The sequence below is a fragment of the Triticum dicoccoides genome, chromosome 1A, assembly GCF_002162155.2.
Source record: "Triticum dicoccoides isolate Atlit2015 ecotype Zavitan chromosome 1A, WEW_v2.0, whole genome shotgun sequence".
Classification (NCBI taxonomy): Eukaryota; Viridiplantae; Streptophyta; class Magnoliopsida; order Poales; family Poaceae; genus Triticum; species Triticum dicoccoides.
In genome coordinates, this window is record NC_041380.1 from 279,011,440 (window position 1) to 279,027,272 (window position 15,833).

Genomic DNA, 15,833 nt, shown 5'->3' on the forward strand with positions numbered 1-15,833 from the left:
TGGTGTTTTCCCCTCTCTATCTTGTTGTGATGAATTGAGTTTTTCCATCTGAGATTTTGTTGTTATCAGATTGAATACTTTTACGGATTTGAGAGCACTTGATATATGTCTTGCATATTAATACTCGTGGTGACAATGGGGTATCATATTGATTCACTTGATATGTGTTTTTGCATTCAACTTGTGGATTCCACTACAAAAAAAGACACATCCGTGACATTTTGGGCCGAATGAAATTTTTTTTCTGTCATACATATGACACTTCTATGACGATAATTATGAGAAAACCCGGTATCATCATAGATGTGGTGGGCTCCTACTTCTATGACAAAAACTCATGACAGAAAATGGGCTTTTCATCCTGGGCGGGCCGGAGACGCAGCTGCATGACATTCTTTGGGCCGTCCATGACGGAAAAACCCGTGGTAGAAGCGAGGGGGAGGAAAATTTCGGGGAGTTCCCGGTTACGGTGGGAGGTCGGGGCCGAGCGATGCGCGTTTCTCTCATACACGTATGCGCGTGTGTGCGAGGCATTGGCTCTAACTGAACCCAAGCAAGGCGTTGGGCTCTAACTGAACCCGAGCGATTGCACTTCAGGCTACGCGTTACTGAACCCGAGCGATCGATTGATGGCTGTTAACTGAACCCGATCGAGCGATTCCTTCGCTACTGCTGTTAACTGAAGCCGATCGATTGGATGAACAGTGAGCGTTGCGGGGGGGTGGGCGGTTGGATGAACAGTGAGCGGTGGCATTGCCTCTGGATGAACAGTAGACGGTGGAGGGGTGGTTGAACAGTAGCCGGTGGAGTAGCGCACAGTGGAGGCTGGATGAACAGGAGCCCGTGGAGGCTAGAGGAGGTCGACGGTAGCCCGTGGAGACTGGAGGAGGTCGACGGTGGAGATGAACAGTAACCCCTGGAGTCCCGTTTTGCGGTACGCCACACCCCTCCCGATGAACAGGACCCCCGTTTCGACCATAGTGCTCCAACACAAGTCCGTTTCGTCCATTTTGCGGTACGCCACACCCCAGTCGATCAACAGGACCCCCGTTTCGACTATAGGAGGTCCGTTTCGTCCGTTTTGCGGTACGCCAGACCCCTCCCGATGAATAGGATCCCGTTTCGAATGTGGCCGGTCGAACACAAGGCCGTTTCCTCCATTTTGCGGTACGGCATGCCTCGTTTCCATCACATGTTCCGTCCAAGACCTCCCGATGAACACGACCACGCATTCCGTTTCGACCCAGCCGGTTGGCTCCCACACGTTCCATTGCCTCCCGATGAACACGACACATTTTGTTGCCTCCCGATGAACACAACACATTTCATTGCCTCCCCATGAACACGACGCATTTCGTTGCCTCCCCATGAACACGATGACGACGCTATTTCTCCGTTGGAACCCAGCCATGTACACGAGCCCTGTCCATACGTATGCGTGAGTAGGCGTTCGAGACCCCACCCGTATGTACACATACGTGGCCGTATTTTCTTTCTTGCACCCTGGCCGCTGTACGTACGTGTACATGCTACGTGCACGCCTCTACTACAACACGTACGCGCCTCTACTACGACACGTGCGCGCATCTACATCCACCAGTATATATGTACGTACACGTTCGCGACCAGAATGACAACGCTACGTACGCTTCGACCAGGTGGGTCCCGACTGTCAGGCACTTACTTGCGTGCGAAGATGTAGCTGGTGGGTCCTAGCAGTCAGGGGGCGAATCGTTTTTTTGCCCGGACGCACTTCCTTGCGTGCGAAGATGTAGCTGGTGGGTCCTAGCAGTCAGGGGGGCGAATCATTTTTTTTGCCCGGACGCACTTCCTTGCGTGCGAAGATGTAGCTAGTGGGTCCCAGCAGTCCGGGGGAAATATTTTTCACGAAATACGGTGGCCCGTCCGGTGGGTCCCCGCTGTCAGGTGGATGAATCATTATTTTGCGTGTAATAAGGAGGCACTTCCTTGCTGCGGCCGTGGACCCAACTGTCAGCCTCTCCACGTACAGTCCATGTCCGATGGAAGTCATTCCTTGACCACGTTGACCACGCCGTGCCGAGAGCACCACGGCGGTGGAAAACGGCGAGGACTAGGAAGGGGACGACTCGGAGCCGGGGAAGACGCAATAGTGGATGCCCACGTGAAGAGGTGTACGAGGGTTCACTGGTTCGGCTACGGTGTGAGGCTGCTGTCGCCGCAGAATAACAGGGGGTGTCAGTGTCAAAATCGGCGGATCTTGGGTAGGGGGTCCCGAACTGTGCGTCTAGGCTGGATGGTAACAGGAGGCACGGGACACGAAGGTTTACCCAGGTTCGGGCCCTCTTGATGGAGGTAAAACCCTACGTCCTGCTTGATTAATACTGATGATATGGGTATTACAAGAGTTGATCTACCACGAGATCAGAGAGGCTAAACCCTAGAAGCTAGCCTATGGTATGATTGTTGATGTGTATGTTGTCCTCCGGACTAAAACCCTCCGGTTTATATAGACACCGGAGAGGGTTAGGGTTACATAAAGTCGGTTACAATGGTAGGAGACCTGAACATCCATATCTTCAATCTTGCCTTCCACGCCAAGGAAAGTCCCCTCCGGACGCGGGACGGAGTCTTCAATCTTGTATCTTCATAGTCCAGGAGTCCGGCTGAAGGTATAGTTCGGCTATCCGAACACCCCCTAATCCAGGACCCTCAGTAGCCCCCGAACCAGGCTTCAATGACGATGAGTCCGGCGCGCAGATTGTCTTCGGCATTGCAAGGCGGGTTCTCCTCCAAATTCCGTGTACCTGTTTGAATAAAGTCCGGTTTCTTGTAGATGTTGCGCTCCTTGGCTTCTACGCCCAATAATGGCCGTTTTCCACGTGTCAAACGAATATGAAAAGTCTGAGTGTTTTTACGTTCACACCCCTAGCCGTGTAAATGAGTTGCCCTTTTTAAGGGGACGAGGATTTAGATCCAATCCACACCTTCTCCCCTCCATGAGTGTTCATCAGAGCGCATCCGACAAAGGTCCATTCCACCATGGCCAGCCGCCGCAACTCCTCCTCTCGCCCTTCTAGCCCTAAGCCTGGATACTGGGAGAGATGTTCTACTCCGCATAGCGAGCTAGTGATGCTTCAGACCAAGGGATTTCTCCCCTCGGCCTATATGGTCCTGGTCCGAGCCGGTCTTGCCTTCTACAACGGCGGAGAGCAAGCAGAGAATGCCCCTAATCCATCCAAAGGAGAGCGGGTGTGCCTTGTTCCTTACTTAATAAGGGGGCTTGGATTTCCCATCCACCCGTTTCTCCGGGGGCTGCTGGAGTTCTACGCCCTCCGCTACATCATCTCACGCCTGCCTCAGTATTCCGTATCGCGGGCTTTGTAGCCCTCTACGAGCTGTTCTTCGGTATTGAAGCTCATTTCGGACTGTGGAAGGAGCTATTTTGCCTCGTGCCCCGTTCCAAGAAAGGGTCAATGTATCAAGTGGGCGGAGCCGAAGTATGGCGCGTCGTCGGGACCGGATATCTGTCCGGAACCCCAAAGAAGGCGTCCGAAGACTGGCCCTCGGAATGGTTCTATATAGAAGACGTCCCGCTGCCGGATCCTGTCCGGATCGGCCTCCCAGAGTTTGATAGTGCTCCTTTAAAGAAGCGCCTAAGCTGGCGTCCACGGAGCCCTCAATGGGAAAGTGACAGGGACATCATTTATCTCATGGGCCGAATAAGATTGTTGGCCCATTCTGGACTAACCATGATCGGAGTTATGGCCGAATGCATCATGCGGGGGGTGCAGCCGCTTCAGTACAGAAGCCACCCCATGTGGGATTTCAATGGGGAGGACGATGCCACCCACTACGGCCTTAAAGGGCCAGATTCAGTTGCCGCTCTATTAAAGATCTTGTCCACTTTGTACAAGGGAGAAGAGGAGGAATTTCTCCGCGTCAACCCACAGGGTGGATTCTCTATGCACAATCCCCCAAGCTGGGTAAGTTGTCGCATTTACTTGCTCATCCGTTTAGTGTTCCCATTGTTAAATACTTAGTTTGATGACTTCAACGCAGGAACTGCGCCGGGCCATTAAGGACATAAGCAACCCACCTCCACAACCCGAGGACTTAGGATGGTCTCTCGACGCGGCCTCTCAAGAGGATCCAGTCATATCTATGGAGCTGATTGATGGAGTGTTCCATCAATTGAGCGAGGACAACGCCTTGGTGGCCATTACGGCCGATTACCCAGGGCTAATCCGAACACCCCAGGTACCTGAGACCGAAGTCCCTGTACCCCGGACAGGGGTCCGTCCACGCGTGTTTAATTTCCTGATTGCAACCGAACTTTGCAGGGGAGGTTTTTGAGGTAGAAGGCCGAACCTGCAGCGACAAACCAACCAGGGGCCGCAGGGTCCCATGGGCAGAAAAGAGGTGCAGTCCGGACCGAGGCATCAGCGCGAAGGTATGGCGCGCCCCTTTATCCCAGTTGTTATACCTTCGAGGCACATTTGACACTCGTGCCCTTTTCAGGACAAAGAGACCTCGCCGGACTATAGCCGGAGAGGCTGCTAATCGCGCCTCCACTAGCTAGGCTCCAAAGCCTGGTCCAGGGGCGGAAGCGAACGCAAGGCGTGTGCCAGACGTTCCTCCGACGGAGGATGCGGACGGGTTATCTGCCACCAACTCAGAGGTGGAAAGTGCCATGAACCACAGGCGTCGCCGGACAATTCTTCGCGACGCTTGCTTCTCCCAAGAGGCATTAGATGCCTTCAATTCGGGAGATGCGCACCTCCGTGCCGCTCAAAATGGTCTAGCCAGAGCCACGGAGCAATATGTAAAAGACATACGGGTAAGAAATTTTTGGTAAATACATATGTAGCAGTAGCCCCCGAGACTGAAAACAGTTAGAATAACTGGTTTAAGGATCATTTGGATGCAGGTTCTTACAGAAAAGAATTCCCTACTGACCCAGGAGCTGGAAGAGTGCAAAGCCCAACTGGAGGCCGCACTAGCCGCGGCAGGGGAGCCTAAGGAGACCCCCTCTGGTAATATACATTTCAAAAGATAAGTATGTGGCGAAGCACGTCTTTTGTGCGAATCTGACAAATAAAATTGCAGATGGTGCCAGATTGAATCTGGAAAGGAAACACCTTGAACGCCAACTAAGGGCTGGTGAGAGGGTGCTGTTAAAGGTGATGGGGGAGAAGAACGTTCTCCAAGATGCCAACACCCGGCTGGGCGTCGAGCTAAAAGATGTTCGTGCCCAGCTGTCAGACTCCGTGAAGGAGAATCAGTGGCTTCGGCGCGGCATATTTAGTAAGTGCTTGAACGAACCATTTAAAAGAAAGTTCGACGGTGCCGTTGATTAACAGAGCAATATCCGTAGGTATATTAACAGGTCGTCCTACAGAGGAGATGCCCGGTTCTACGGGTGACCTTCTTCCCGAGCTCTTGCAATTGCTCGATTGAGTTCGGCAGGCGATGCGAGGCGTCACCCAGGTCCTATGGCCATCTGTCTCCACTCCCGAAGGTCTTGGAGAGCTTGCGGAGAAGCTGAGGGGAGCACGGCGGTGCTTCCAGTTGTGGAAGATATCAGCCTGCCGTCAAGGCGCTAGGGAGGCCTGGGCTATGGTGAAGATGCGGTATTCACAGGCCGACCCCAACCATATGGCCGAGGTTGGTCCTGTAGATCCCTGTGAGCTTAGTATACAGCCAAGTAGAGTTGGTCGCAAAGTATTCCCAGCAGGACTGTAAATTAGACAGCCTGTTAGATGGTATTGAAGAGGAGTACAATCAGTCAAAATGACTATGTAATTTAATTGACATTTATAATGCCTTCTAGCCGGATTGTAGATCATTTGTCATGACCGACCTTGTTGCTTCAGCCTCGGGACCTGACGGTCCGGAGTGTGTCCGAATTCCCATGCGGTTATATAGGAACCGGGGAATGCGTGGAGACCAGGCGTAGGGGTCATTATGGCGTGAACAGATAAGTGCCCGACTAGTTATGTTATATTACATGGTTAGTAAGAAACATCTTCCAGGGAGAATAGTTCCGTTAGGGGTTCCTTTCCCTGGGAGGCATGCCCTAAAGTGCATGTCCATGCTGCGAAGAGAAACGCAGGAAAAACATCTGGGGGCACGTGGAAAAAATAAAAAAGATCGTCTTTAGTTCACCGACCGAATATTCCCTTAAGAACGCTAGCTTTCGGCTTCACCCAGTCTGAGGTACACGTCCGACTGACCCGGCAGTAACAATCGCAGATGTGCTCCCTTTACCGCCCAGCCAAACAATCGGGAACGTAGGGGTAAGCACAGGAGCCAGGCAAACCAGCTTGGCCAAAACTTAAGTCATATCGATGCATATAGTGGTGAATAAAAGGTACACGTGGAAGTTTGACACATGTGTTGGGCGTGAAGCCCGTAGAAATAAGCTTCTGTTGAAAGAAGCCCCCAGGTTTGCTAAGCGCGGATAGCGCGTCACTTTGTGAGCCTCTAAAGGCTATAAGAGGGAAAGAGAGAGAGAAGGAGAGAAATGTAAGACAGAAGGTATATATAAAAAATGGACAGAGTAAGGAGACGAACACAGGATTCGGCGCTAGGCATAGAATCTTCGGAGGTGGGCTGCGTTCCATGGGTTCGGCTCGAGTCGGTTATCCGATGCACTTCGCAGGCGGTACGCACCACCAGTCAGGACTTGGTCAATGATGAAGGGACCTTCCCACTTGGGCTTGAGTTTGTCCTTTTTCTTGTCCGGCAGGCGTAGAACTAATTCGCCAATGTTGTAATTTTTGGCCCGTACTTCTCTGCTTTGGTATCTTCAAGCCTGCTATTGATAAAATGCGGAACGGGCTTTTGCCACATCACGTTCCTCCTGTAATGCGTCCAAACTGTCCTGCTGATCGAGCTCGGCTTCTCTTTCTTCGTACATGCGCACTCGAGGTGAGTCATGAATTATGTCGCAAGGCAAAACTGCCTCCGCGCCGTACACCATGAAGAATGGTGTATATCCGGTGGTGCAATTTGGTGTGGTCCGTAGCCCCCAAAGTACGGAGTCGAGCTCCTCTACCCAGTGTGTGTTAGATTCCTTGAGGGATCGTACTAATCTGGGTTTAATGCCGCTCATGATAAGACCGTTTGCACGTTCGACCTGGCCGTTAGTCTGTGGGTGATAGACAGAAGCGTAATTGAGCTTGATGCCCAAGTTTTTGCACCAGACACTACAAGAAATATGTCAACTTATGACCTTCTGTCAGTGACCCTCAAAGAATTGGTCATAAATTTATGACCATTTTAGACCAATTGGTCAAAAGCTGTCTGGGGGGCTCTAAACCCTAAACCATAACGACCATTTTGGTCAGAAAGGTCATAATTTCATTAGAGGAAATGGTCATAAAGCAAACAACGCTAGTCCGCTGCCTTATTTCTAGTTGTTAACGACCAATATAGATGGTCATAGCCTTGTAAATTGTGGTGGGATGCTATGACTAGGCGCCACCTCATCAGTTTTGCCTATGTGTCATGTCCATGTGGCAGTTTTTGCCCTAGGTTGTGAAGCAACCTATATTTCTGTCATTCCCAAAATTCCCCAAAAAATCTCATAAATTATTTGGGTCATATCTTCGTCAAATATGTAAAAACCTTCTTTGCCTAGTTCAAAAATAATTCAACAATATTCATTTTCCTATTTTGTTCACAACAACAGTTTGTGAAGGAAGTACCACTTTGACATGTCCAAATAGTTTCCATTTTCTACAGTGCTTTCCTATGCCCAAATAACCATCCTCCACCAAATGCCAGCTCAATCCATTCATTATTTTGAGCCGAGCTTCAACATTCGTATTTATGTCCAGTGTGGTAGTTTGCAAAGCAAGTACCACCTAGGCTCCTCCTTTTGAGCTGAAAGTTTGTGAAGACGGTCTTCTTAGTAAATGATCATACTCACCCAAAACACACGCCCATTAGCCATGTACATTTCCTGTACCGCTAATCAAACAATTGGCTGCTAATTCATGTTTGAGCATCGATCGATCTCGTCGTGAGAATCTTATGTTGTAATTTTCTTCCTAGCACCTACCTGGGGAGTGCCCAACCCACTAGACATGCCTAGGCCGCCCAGAACACATGGCAACGCCACGGTCACGCGGTGACCACGCGGTGGGCATGCTAGTTTATGCACTCTAGAGTTGGAGCCCTCGGCCACCGTCCAAACCTCGACGTATCGCCACCAAACCATGTATTTATGATTAAATAGGTATTTATGTAACTAGAAATGATTTTTGGAAAAATAAAATAGCAAACTATGAGGCGGCTGCAGTTCAAATTTGACCCGTTTCCTGCTGAATTGGTGGGAATTTGTCTTTTTCACGAGAGGTGGATCAAAACTTTTGACACCCAACCATTTTGTCAATTGTGCATTATATATGGCCTAGTATTTTATAAAATTGATTAGGTCCAATTTTGCAACAAATATATGGTAGGTCCTTCACAAAAAAACTCATTTTGGGCACTCGAAAAAATGGAAAATGAATATTTCGTGCAAAGAAAATGAAAACTTCCTTAGGCAACATTGTTTGTAATCCGAAGATGTACCCTTGTGCATGATATGAGGTCATTTAAACAAAGTATGCCATGAATGTGGCCATAAGATTGATCATTTGGCTTGATAGCCATGAATCTTCACGCATGATAGCTCATTTCTGAGAACACTTTTTAAAAATAATTTCCGTATTACAACTTTATTATTTTTCCTGGAAACTTGGTCACATATAATGACACAATGCAAAGGTTTCCCAATTTTTTGATTTTTTTTGAATTTTTTATGCCCGTTTCAAAATACGGTCAAAACGGCGGGAATGACTGTTCCTAGCTAGTGGTTGAATCTTGGAATTTTTTTGGTGTTTCTATGATTAAATAGATACTTATGTACCTAGAAATGATTTTTGGAAAAAATAAAGAGCAAACTACGAGGTAGCTACAGTTCAAATTTGACCCGCTTCTAGCTGAATCGGCGGGAATTTGTCTTTTTCACTAGAGGTGGATAAAAACTTTTTACACCTAACCATTTGGTCAATTGTGCATTAAATATGTCCTAGTATTTTAGAAAAATGATTTGGTCCAATTTTGCAACAATTATTTGGTAGGTCCTTCACAAAAAAACCTCCTTTTGGGCACTCGAAAAATGGAAAATGGTTTTTTCGTCCAAAGAAAATGAAAACTTCCTTAGGCAACATTGTTTGCCATTCCAATATGCACCCTTGTGCACAATATGAGATCATTTGAACAAACTATGCCATGGATGTGGCCATAAGATTGATCATTTGGCTTGAAAGCCATTGATCTCCACATGTGATAACTCATTTCTGAGAACACTTTTTTAAAATAATTGCCGTATTACAAGTTTGTTATTTTTCCTAGAAACTTGGTCACATATAATGACACAATGCAAAGGTTTCCCAATTTTTTTGATTTTTTTGAATTTTTTATGCCCGTTTCAAAATGCGATCAAAACGGCGGGAATGACCGTTCCTAGCTAGTGGTTGGATCTTGGAATATTTTTGGTGTTTCTATGATTAAATAGATACTTATGTACCTAGAAATGATTTTTGAAAAAAATAAGAGCAAACTACGAGGTAGCTACAGTTCAAATTTGACCCGCTTCCAACTGAATCGGCGGGAATTTGTCTTTTTCACCAGAGGTGGATAAAAACATTTTACACCCAACCATTTGGTCAATTGTGCATTAAATATGGCCTAGTATTTTAGAAAAATGATTTGGTCCAATTTTGCAACAATTATTTGGTAGGTCCTTCACAAAAAAACCTCCTTTTGGGCACTCGAAAAATGGAAAATGGTTTTTTCGTCCAAAGAAAATGGAAACTTCCTTAGGCAACATTGTTTGCCATTCCAATATGCACTCTTGTGCACAATATGAGATCATTTGAACAAACTATGCCATGGATGTGGCCATAAGATTGATCATTTGGCTTGAAAGCCATTGATCTCCACACGTGATAGCTCGTTTCTGAGAACACTTTTTTAAAATAATTGCCGTATTACAAGTTTGTTATTTTTCCTGGAAACTTGGTCACATATAATGACACAATGCAAAGGTTTCCCAATTTTTTGATTTTTCCTGTACATCTAGTGTGATTTTTCCTGTACAACGCGCTTCCCGACTGGGGATTATTCCTCTAAAGGTTGTGCTGCTTCACGTGATGCGGTTCCAGTCTATATCCATTTTTTGAAGAGTTTCCTCATAAATGAGGTTCAATCCGCTGCCGCCGTCCATGAGTACCTTGGTGAGATGAAAGCCGTCCACTATTGGACTGAGGACCAATGCGGCTGGTGCTCAGGCTGTTCGGAATTTAGGTTCATCACTGGCGTTGAAGGTAATGACCGTGTCACTCCATGGGTTTATTGTTGCTACTTGGTAGACTTCGGCAAGGCTGCGGAGTGTCCTTTTTTGCATGTTATTTGATGCGAAGGTCTCGAAGACTGTTAATACCGTATTGGTGTCTCTGGGGTGGCTTTCTATGGCCTCCGGGATTAGGAGGTTTTCGCCAATTTTGGCCACCTGCCGGAGTATCCAACATGCTCTAAGGCTGTGAGTTGGTGTGGCGTCCTCTGTACTATGAATTTTACAGGGTCCATTAAGCCATCCTTCCAGTACGGTTCCATGCCCTATAGAGGGTTTTTGCCTTTTGGTGTTTGACCCGGGTGTCTGGCGGTGATGCACCCTTTTATTTCGGACTGGGCTTGCATTAAGGGCCGGATTGTCCCAAAATTTTGTTTCGGTTTTCCGGGCGCTTTCCATCGCATAGTACTTTCGTACTATGGACGCTAAGTCAATGAAGCGTGTGATATCACGGCGACTTATGGTGTTGAGTATTCCCTTGTCCGTGCAATTATTGCAGAAGGATGAAATTGCGCCTTGCTCGTGGTAGCCCTTTATCCTGTGCATAACCAGGAGGAATCTGGCCCAGTAATGATGTACTGTTTCTTTGGGCTCTTGCCTGATTTGGGATAGATCGCTAATGTTCGGGTGGGTGGGTGGAATTGAATCTGAAGCCTTACCCCTTCTGAGGCTCAGAGGCCGAGGAATTTCTGAACTCGAAAGTTTGGATTCCTGGATGTCGTCCAATGAATCCAGTCCGTCGCCTGATTCTCGGTTCAGGTCTTGAGTGATATCCTTCCCTCCGCGGACATCCGGCTTGGAGGGATCGGGAATCCGGACGTAGCGAGTCCTTAGGATAGATGAAGGGTCGCCGCACTGTCCCTCTACCACGGCAACGTGATGGGTGGCTTGGGGAGAGTTAATCTCTCTCAGATCTGTTTTAGGCCCAATATGGTCATAATCCGTAGCGACTCCCAGGGCGGCGAAGCGATCCAAGAGCTCGTTTATGGAGGAAAGCTCTATTGGATTTAACTGCTCGGCAAGTTCCGAGTTGACATAAAGATTGTTTTCGATGGCTCGAGAGGTCATCGTCGGCTCAGTAGCAGAACAGGTGGCCATAAGAAAACCACCTAGCCGGAGGGTTTGGCCGACAACCAAAGCTCCCTTAGCAATGGTGCCGTCTTTAAAGACGGGGCGAGGCATCCTTCCTGATGGCGACAACACAGAGGAACTCTCAATGAAAGCACCAATGTCGGTGTCAAAAACGGCGGATCTCGGGTAGGGGGTCCCGAACTGTGCGTCTAGGCCGGATGGTAACAGGAGGCAGGGGACACGAAGTTTTACCCAGGTTCGGGCCCTCTCGATGGAGGTAAAACCCTACGTCATGCTTGATTAATATTGATGATATGGGTATTACAAGAGTTGATCTACCACGAGATCAGAGAGGCTAAACCCTAGAAGCTAGCCTATGGTATGATTGTTGATGTGTATGTTGTCCTCCGGACTAAAACCCTCCGGTTTATATAGACATCGGAGAGGGTTAGTGTTACATAAAGTCGGTTACAATGGTAGGAGACCTGAACATCCGTATCTTCAAGCTTGCCTTCCATGCCAAGGAAAGTCCCCTCCGGACGCGGGACAGAGTCTTCAATCTTGTATCTTCATAGTATAGGAGTCCGGCTGAAGGTATAGTTCGCTATCCGAACACCCCCTAATCCAGGACTCCCTCCGGGGGTGTGGGTGATTAGAGGGATGGCCTGGCCAGCGGTGGGAGTAGTAGGGGGCGGTGAGGCCTCCGCGGCATCACAGCCGGCCACAGGAGGTAGGAGCACGCAGCACGACCGACGCTGGTTTGGGCGGCTGGAGCAAGAAGACCAGAGGTTGAAGAAGCACTACGGCCGTTGGATGAACATCGTCTGGTAACAGGAGCTAGAATCCTTCATATTGACTAAGTTGACAAAGCCCTCCGTCCCCGTCAACTTGGTAGGCCCACAAGTCAGCCTCCCACTATGCTGGGTTCCAGCTGGCAGGGGGAATATTCATTTTTTGTGCGTAATAAGGAGGCACTTCCTTGCGTGCGAAGATAGCTCGTGGGTCCGACATGTCAGCGGGGGGCACGCTATTTTCACGAAATACAGAGGCCCTGGTGGGTCCTAGATGTCAGGTGGAGGAATCATTATTTTGCGCTTAATAAGGAGGCATTTCCTTGTGTGCGGCCGTGGACCCAGCTGTCAGCCTCTCCACGCACAGTCTACTTTCGATGGTGTCGTTCGTTGACCATGTTGACCATGCCGCGCCGAGCGCATCAAAGGTGGTGGACGACGGCGAGGCACTAGACAGCAACGAGCCGGAGATGGGAAGACGCGGGAGTAGAGTCGCAGACGGAGAGGTGTACGAGGGTTAACTGGTTCTAGTGCGGTGTGGTTCGGCAGTCGGTGGATGGGTGGAGGGATGGCCTAGCGAACGGTGGAGTAGTGCTTCGTAGCGAAGCGTGCTAAGCATAGCTGCTAGCAGCAGGAGGCGGGAGGTGGTCCCGGCGGCGCTAGAGGAAGAAGACGAGAGATTGAAGATGGATGCCGGTCGTTGGATGTAAATCCAACGGCTAACATGTCAAAATCATTTGTTGACTAAATTGACAATGACTTGCGTTGGCTTCGACCTATTGGCCCATATTTTAGCCTCCAAAAATGTGGCACGTATTCAACCCACATTTCAGAATTTGTAGTCTTTTTTTTGCGCGGTAGAATTTACAGTCAATTTTGATCTTTTCTTGAATTACAGCCATTAGCTGGGCTGGGTGAACAAATAATGTAGCGTTCATGCGACCCATTTATTTTATTTCCTAAAAAATTACAGGCCATTTGCACTTTCTCGAAATACATGATTTTGCTGGGCTGATTCTAATTATAATGTTGGGTTGGGCCAGCAATGTTATCAAAAAATAAAAAGGGGTTGAGCATTTTGTTATAAATATATTTAAATAATAAGTGATATTATTACATTCGTCCTTAAATCTTACCATGCTTTTGTACACAATCACTAGGATTTTCATGCCAAAACAATCCAGGATTTTATTTGTTAAGAAATTATTTTTATAAGTTAATAAGATGTGGGATATTGTTTTCTTACATATGTAAGTATGTGTTAAACATTTGATGACAATAAAAATAATATATAATAACATATAAAATAATTTAAAAATAGATAATATAGTTAGAAGGGAAACATAAGTTGGACCAGGCGTTCCTATTGTTATATAGAAAAATAGAACAGACCTCTGCGTTTTCTTCAACAAAATACATAAATTGGGCTGCCAAAAATAAAACCTCGGATGGGAGGTCCATAGGCCGGTCGATACATGACGGCCCTAAGAAAATACAAACAGGCCTATGGACCTCCCATCCGAGGTCGTGGGCTATGCATGTTAAAAATGAAAGCCTAGACAGGGAAGCCCAAAACCACGTCCAACACTTGCCAAAACTTCGTCCCTCATTTTCTCTGTGTTTATCACACTCGACATTGTGTGGGCATTTTGACTGTGCATCATATGAAGATGTGCTATGCATGAATGTTGATCAGCATGATGTTAACTGGCTGGTAGTTCCATTTTCGACCATGAATAAAACTTCCAACATGATGTTAACCCTGTTTGAAAAGGACGTGTTAATATAAATGCTTTGCCTCTGAAAGTTGCAGTTTCTTATCTGAAACTGAACTTGCAGTTTCTTATCTGGAACTGAAACTTGCAGTTTCTTCTCTGAGAATCACATTGTCTGCACTTTTATACTCCTATGAAACTACATTTTTTTAAGTGCTAAAAATAGATCTCTAGAATTCATAAAATACTTCATATGCTCAATACTGCAAATCTGAAATTCAAAAGACATTCATATCTGAAAGTACTCTCAAAATACACAACACAAAACACAATTCACAACCTGCAAATACTGACAACCCTAAGCTCCTCCTGACAATTCACAACATGCCCGACTATTGGGCTGGGGGGTGGGGGCAGCCCCCTCCTATTCCTCAGCGGCAGACAACCGCCCCGTGAGACGATGTGAACGGCGAGGGAGACTATGGCGGGGAAGCATCGTCGGGCCAACTACTTTTCTCCTCTTGCAGTTGGGTTCGGTTGACGAAGACTCCACCGGCTCGCTCTGGCTAGACACCCTCACAAATGGCACCCTGTAGATGCTCGATCCTTCAATCTCGGGTGGATGCTCCATCTGGGATCGATACTCCCACCACCGCTCCCTCACGATCGGATTCGGTGAATTTGTTTGCTCCATGGCCCAGAGGAGCAGCTCTATGTACTCCGGCGCAACTCCCTCCGGGAGTATCGCCGGCTTTTCGCTCTGTTGCAGATATTTGGCCATGAATGTCACCGTCGCCGCTAGTTGGTCCTTGTTGTCAAACCAAGACTGTATCTCCAACATTCTAGCTAGCTTCACAGGGTCGCCGTCTGCGATCCTCACGTATTGGTTGTACTCCTCCATCGATCTACTTCTCCACAGCACCTTCACTCACCGGCGGTGGTTTTTGAATGGAAGAGGAGAGGAGCAGCGCTAGTTTTGGATTAGAACGGGAGAGGAGCGACGCTGGTTTTGGACTAGAACAGGAGAGGAGGGGCGATGGTTTTGAAATGGAAGAGGAGAGGAGCGGTGCTACATTTAGATTGGAATAGGAGAGGAGCGGCGGTGGTTTAAGAGGAGAAGAGCAGAGGAGCGGCGCTGGTCTTGGAAGTATTTTTTGTTGTTTTGCGTATTTTGGGTCAAAGTTTGACCACGTACTGTATTTGACAAGCAAAATGTGAATGCATGTCACCAAAAATTGTATCGTTTGGTTCGTATCTGAATGTACTTTGAAATTATATTATTTTTGCAACGTATAACATATATTTTATGTGCGAAAATAATGGTCAATTATAACCCAGAATAAAAGGGAGACTAGTTAATGTGGGGTCGCTTTCTTAATTGAAGGGTAAATTGATTTTGATTTTGATCCAGTCACAGCACGCCGTCCCTCTCGTCCAATCCTAAATCGCTGCCGCACGCTCCTCTCCCTCTTCTCCATTGCAAAACCACCTCCTCTCCTCTCCACCATCTCCATTCCAAAACCACCGTCTCGCCTCTCCCTCTTCTCTATTGCAAGACCACCATCTCTCCTCCCATCTTCCAAAGCTAGCACCGGACCACTCAGAAGGACATCTATGGAGAGGATGCAGCAGCGAATTAGGAAGATCGCCGGCGGCGACCAGGCAAAGTTAGCCAGGTTGAAGGAGATCCTTAGTTGGTTTGACAATGAGTGGGAGATTTCGAGGATGGTGCGGGCCATGTGGCAATGTATGCGAAAGAGCGAGACATCGGCGATGAGGGCGGCGATGTACATATACTCCTCGGCGGCAGTCACGCCGCAGTCCTCCGAGTTCATCGAGTATCTCCTCTGGGCGATGGAGCAGACAGAT